Genomic DNA, 6,239 nt, shown 5'->3' with positions numbered 1-6,239 from the left:
CCTCTCTCCTTCCTTCCCTCTTCCTTCTTCTCCCTCTCTCCCTCTCTCTCTTTGGTGATGATAGGGCAGGTGTTGATGTGTGGGGAGATGATGCTTTATTGTTATCGTTGTTGTTGTTTTTGTTGTTGTTGTTGTTGTTGATGTTGTTGTTGTTGTTGTTGTTACTGTTACTATCATCATCATCGTCATCGTTATCGTTATCTTCATTATCACCAGGATCATCATCATCTTCATTAACATCGCCATCAATATTATCATTAATTGCGCGATAAAAACCCGAATGATAATAATAATAATAATAATAATAATAATAATAATAATAATAACAATAATAATAATAATAATAGCAATAATAATAATAATAATAATAAGAAGAAGAAAAGAGTTAGTGTCATTCTTCTTTTTCTTATTATTATCATCATTATTATCATTAGTAGTAATAGCAGTAGTATATCATTAGCATTAGTATAAAAGTAGCAGCAGGAGCAGCAGCAGCAGCAGCAGTTATGGTGGAGGTTGGGGGTAGTAAAAATTCTCGTTTATTTTTCTTGTTGTTGTTGACATTGTTTTCATCTAAAGTTTTCACGCCGGAAGAATATTATTTTCACAGTTGTTTCTTGCCATAAATTTCAACTGGACGTATGATTTACACACTTTCTTCCTTCCCTCTCCGTCTCCCACTCCCAACTCTCCCTCCCTCTCTCCCTCCCTCCCTCCATCCATCCATCCCACCCTTCCTGCCTTCCTTTCCGTCTCATGCCGTGTCGGGTTTCGCTCACGCCTCCCTCCCTCCCTCCCTCCCTTCCACTGAACCTTGAAAGAAAAATATTTATAAACACTTCCAAAAAAACCTGAAGGAGGCCGCTAAGAGGCGTCGCGGCGGCAGGAGAAGAGGAGAAAACCCTAAAAATGCCACCGAACACAGATCAGCACGCGTAAAACTTAACTACACTCGGCTGGTGTCACATTTTTCCTAATTAAAACCTAATTATCATCGGGGAAAATGCCAAGGCGGTCGCTGGAGGGAGGGAGGGAAGGGAGCGAGGGAGGGAGGGATACAGGGAGGAATGGGAGGAAAAGGGAGGAAAGAGGTTGACGTCAAGCCGCCCGAACAGGTGGCGTAGTGATGCATCAAACAAAATTAAACTATTATTAGATTTATTAATTATTCATCAACGTTAAGGTGTCGCGAGTGTTTGGCTTGGCGGCGGCGAGAGGGCGTGTCTGTGTAGCTGTGTGTGTGTGTGTGTGTGTGTGTGTGTGTGTGTGTGTGTGTGTGTGTGTGTGTGTGTGTGTGTGTGTGTGTGTGTGTGTGTGTGCTACATGGTGAGGTGTGGGGGAAGATAAGAGTGAGGTGTGTTTCAGTGATAGAGTGGAGAGTTGACCTCCCTCACACTTCCCCCTCGCCGCTACCACTTCCTCCACTCTCCGCCTCCGTGGGTGTGCGTGAGGGTGGGCGGGCCTGAGAGAGAGAGAGAGAGAGAGAGAGAGAGAGAGAGAGAGAGAGAGAGAGAGAGAGAGAGAGAGAGAGAGAGAGAGAGAGAGAGAGAGAGAGAGAGAGAGAGAGAGAGAGAGAGAGAGAGAGAGACCCACTGTCATTGTCCTACTTAATCTCAAGGCTGTTCCTCTTCCACTTTTCGTATTCCGTGACCCGCCTCCCGCTGGCTGGTGCACAGGGAATGAAGGTGCACTAAATAAACAAGCTGAGTCACACCCTTGTCGCGGCGCATCAGCGGAAGGTGTGTGACTGGAAGGGGGCGCGCGGTGACTCAGTTTGCGTCAGTGCGAGGAGACACGTGCCTTGCTAAAAGTGGAGACGGATGAAAGAGTGTCCGTGTTTCCTGCCCTGCGTGGTGGCCGGTATGATCTGTTGTTACTCTTATCGTGGTCACTTGTGTGTGTGTGTGTGTGTGTGTGTGTGTGTGTGTGTGTGTGTGTGTGTGTGGGAAGGTAAGGGAGGTGGGTGTCTTGATGGTATGTGTGCAGTCTACTCTTGTGTTGTTTTCCTGCCAGCACGTAACACTGGGTAGGTGTTACTATAAATTATTGCAATTCTTCCTTGAAAACTCATTTGAGAGTATGTAATTTTTTTTTATTCATATCTAGATAATTTTTGTTATTTGTCCTGTTTTATTTGATTTTATCTTGTCACTTATCGATTTACCTTTCTTATGCATGAGGGAATGACCGTCAAGGGCATAAAACATGAAGGAATAATATTGCTCCCATAAAAGGCACAATGGAAAGCAGATGATAAGCGACCAAATCAAATAAATCGTCTGACATTTTTCTCAGAACTTCATTCATTTTCATATATTTTATTTTTTTCTGTATATATGAAATGATGCAATCTTTTGAGTCACGGCGCTGAGTCTTGTAAAAGTGGGTGACCTTGACGGCGTGTATTACTATTCCTTTCCTTGAAGTCACTACCACATGTGGCAATGGACTTACGTGTAGCGCCAAGTGTTGCGTCAAGGCGATATTACTCAATGCTGAGATGAAGCATGAGCAACACAGACTCCTTTACCTTACTCACCTCCTGCTTGCGTCTTGCACATCACAGGAATTTCGTGTTTTGCCAGACAATTATTGTTTCCCTCGTGACAGACACCACAAAACATCGAGTAATTCTTTAGATCAGACCACAATGAGTCTTCTCACGCCTAACACGTGCTTCGCTTCACCTCCTCTTATTAAAAGTCTTGTAATTATTCTTCACTCATGATAGAAATAAGCAGCAGCACAAGTGTGAGCTAAATAGCAGAGCAGTGGAAGATGTTCAGCTGGGGATGTTCATACTTAACACTTGTTTTCCTCGTGATACAAGTAAGTAGAAGGCAAGGATCGTATAAGGCGTCTCCGTCAGCTTTCACACACCCGTAGCTGCTAACTATATACAGTGCGCCTTTATCTGCATGTCCATGTTAGGAGTTTGCTTTCCTATGCACGGAAGAATTCCACCCATACTGTTTTTTTCTAGATAGTATGGAATAAAAAGTTCGTTTTATTAACTCCTCTCTTCTGACTGTCTTCAGCCTCTTTCCCATCGCCGCAAATTTACATTTCTTGTTATCTTCTACCATTATTTTCATGCCAACTGTTCTTCTCATCTTGCTAACTGCATGCCTCCCCTCCTCCCGCGTCCTTGCTGCACAAGACTCTTTTCATTCTCTCACTCCTATTCTGTCCACCTCTAATGAAAGAGTTAACCAGTACTCTCAGTCATTCATCCCTATTTCTGGTAAACTCTGGAACTTCCTGCCTTCTTCTGTATTTCCATCTTTCTATGACTTGAACTAACTCAAGACTATCCAATACTTTTGACTACTGGTTTCGTTCCTGCTTGGGACCCAGTACTTCCGAGAGGCTCATCTTTTTTTTTTTCACTTGAAACTTTTGTTGCCTTGACCGTTTCCCCTCCTATGCACGCACACACACACACACACACACACACACACACACACACACACACACACACACACACACACACACACACAAAGTGAAGAATAAAGGACGAACAAAATACAGCTTTTTTTTTTCGCGGCACAAATAAGCACAAAGCAAGGGTTGTGCAATGAGTGAATGAAGGATAAAGGTTCGCTAAAACAGTTACAACCAGGTACTAAAATAAAGTAACAAAACTCTCCCTTTCATTGTGTTTGGTATTTTTTTCAATCGCAAGTCTCTGCTCTGTTAATGCACTATCAATATCAGGCTTTGCGTGGAAAGTGTCAGCAGAAAAGAGGCTGAGGGATGCACAAACCACAGCGGGAGTGAGCACAGCACGTTACCCGATTTCCGAACTGTACCATGACCAGAACTGAAAAAAAAGCGAAAGAGAGTGTGCCATCAGGAGGTGAAGTCATTTCACCTGGATGATGAGCTGCCCTGCATGATACACAGAGACGCTGGTATGTTGCACTTCCTTTGTGTATCTATGTGTATATTGCACATATGTGTGAAAATGTTTGTTTGTATGTATACGTCTGGAAATCTGTACATGCTTTTTAGTGTTTGTGTCTCAGTAATGTACAAATGTCTGCTTGTGTGTGTGTGTGTAATTCACTGTTTGATCTGCTGCAGTCTCTGACGAGACAGCCAGACGTTACCCTACGGAACGAGCTCAGAGCTCATTATTTCCGATCTTCGGATAGGCCTGAGACCAGGCACACACCACACACCGGGACAACAAGGTCACAACTCCTCGATTTACATCCCGTACCTACTCACTGCTAGGTGAACAGGGGCTACACGTGAAAGGAGACACACCCAAATATCTCCACCCGGCCGGAGAATCGAACCCCGGTCCTCTGGCTTGTGAAGCCAGCGCTCTAACCACTGAGCTACCGGGCCGTGTGTGTGTGTGTGTGTGTGTGTGTGTCGTGTCTGTCTTTTTCCTTTTCATGTGAGTATGTACATCTATGTATGGATGTAGGTATATATGTATGTATGTACATTTACATACATGTATGTATATATAATGTATGTATTCGTATGTTCTCTTGGGCGAAATAAAGTTAGTATTGCTATTATTATTATTCTTATTATTACTATTATTATTATTATTATTATTATTCTTCTTCTTCTTCTTCTTCTTATTATTATTATTATTATTATTATTATTATTATCATATTATTATTATTATTACTATTATCATTATTATTATTACTATTACTATTGTTATTATTATTATTATTATTATTATTATTATTATTATTATTATTATTATTATTATTATCATTATTATTATTATTATTATTATTATCATTATTATTATTATTATTATTATTATTATTATTATTATTATTATTATTATTATTATTATTATTATTATTATTATTATTATTATTATTATTATTATTATTATTATTATTATTATTATCGTCATTATTATTATTATAATTATCATTATTATTATTATTATTATTATTATCATTATTATTATCATTATTATTATTATTATTATTATTATTATTATTATTATTATTATTATTATCATTATTATTATTATTATCATTATTACTATTATCATCATTAATAAATGAACAAAGGTCCTTCTAGTCTAAGATCCGATCCTTCCCTGGAGAGATGTTTGTCTGACAGCTGAGAGGCGGGCGGGCGCGTATCGAAGAAGAGTCCAAGGAGTAGCAGTGAGAGCGGCGGTAGGAGGTGATCAGGGTGGAACACTACACAGCATGTTTAGAATAATAGAAAATAACTATTGTATTTTGTAAAACTCTATTTCAATTTGTAATAATTTTCTCCTTCCCAAGCAGTGATGGCCGAGTGGTTAAGGCGTCTGACTAGAAATCAGATGGGATCTTCCCGCGTAGGTTCGAATCCTACTCACTGCGCAACGAGACAGTTCTTTTTTTTTTCAGATCTACTATAAATTCAATATAAAGAAAAATGACTAAAATGATACAAAGGCTGAAGAGTAAGTTCTACTATAGGAGAATGGAGGTGTGAAATTTACACTTCTTTAAGAGGCATAGATTAAAAGATAACCTGATAGAGTCCTTCAAGTAATATAATGGATATGATCAAATTCTCAGGGTCAATCAGGATAAAACAAGCTTAAAAAAAAAAAAAAAAATCAAGAGCTCGTTTTGAAATAAGATGGTAGATGAATGGAATGAATCAGTGATTACGTTGTTAGAGTCATTAGGTACTTTGAAAAGAGATAAATTATATTCATGTGGATGAAGACTGTAGATGGAAATAGGTAAGTATGTTATCTACAAAGACTGCCACATGTAGGTCTGATGGCTTCTTGCTCCTTCCTTTACATTTTCATGTTGTTATGTGCTGTATTATACTATGTTGCACTGCATTTCATTGTATTATATTACATTATCTTTAGCGTATCATGTTGCATTGTGTTTCATTCTATTGTGCTGCATTGAAGTATAATTGTGATACGGAAGGACTGCCTCAGCTATGCCAGATGAATCTATATGTGGAAGAGAAAATATTCATCTTGGTCTTATCTGTTATGCCTGTGTTTCATTCCTGGTTGAAGATTGAGTAACTTGCTGCGCTGCGTTCACTTCCACTGGGCTGAGCATTCAAGACAAGTCCACTGATCCACTGACACTCCTTACAAAACCTGACGACTGACAGATTCTCAGTAGATCACACGATCTAATCTCGAGGGAAACGCTGAAATGAGTGGTACTGACCACGGCTGTACAAAAGAAGTGACTTAAATGACGCATAATTCCATGAAAACCAG

General features: G+C 39.5%; 1 non-coding gene across 1 annotated transcript; it reads left to right on the top strand.

Moving 5' to 3' along the window:
- The first annotated feature begins 5,276 nt into the window (after positions 1-5,276).
- Positions 5,277-5,358, top strand: Trnas-aga. Its single transcript has one exon. It is a non-coding gene; the product is annotated as a tRNA-Ser (tRNA).
- Positions 5,359-6,239: the final 881 nt, after the last annotated feature.

The sequence above is a fragment of the Portunus trituberculatus genome, chromosome 41 (genome assembly GCF_017591435.1).
Source record: "Portunus trituberculatus isolate SZX2019 chromosome 41, ASM1759143v1, whole genome shotgun sequence".
Lineage (NCBI taxonomy): Eukaryota > Metazoa > Arthropoda > Malacostraca > Decapoda > Portunidae > Portunus > Portunus trituberculatus.
The sequence above is the reverse complement of the archived record's forward strand: the minus strand, read 5'-3'. Positions and strand labels throughout refer to the sequence as shown.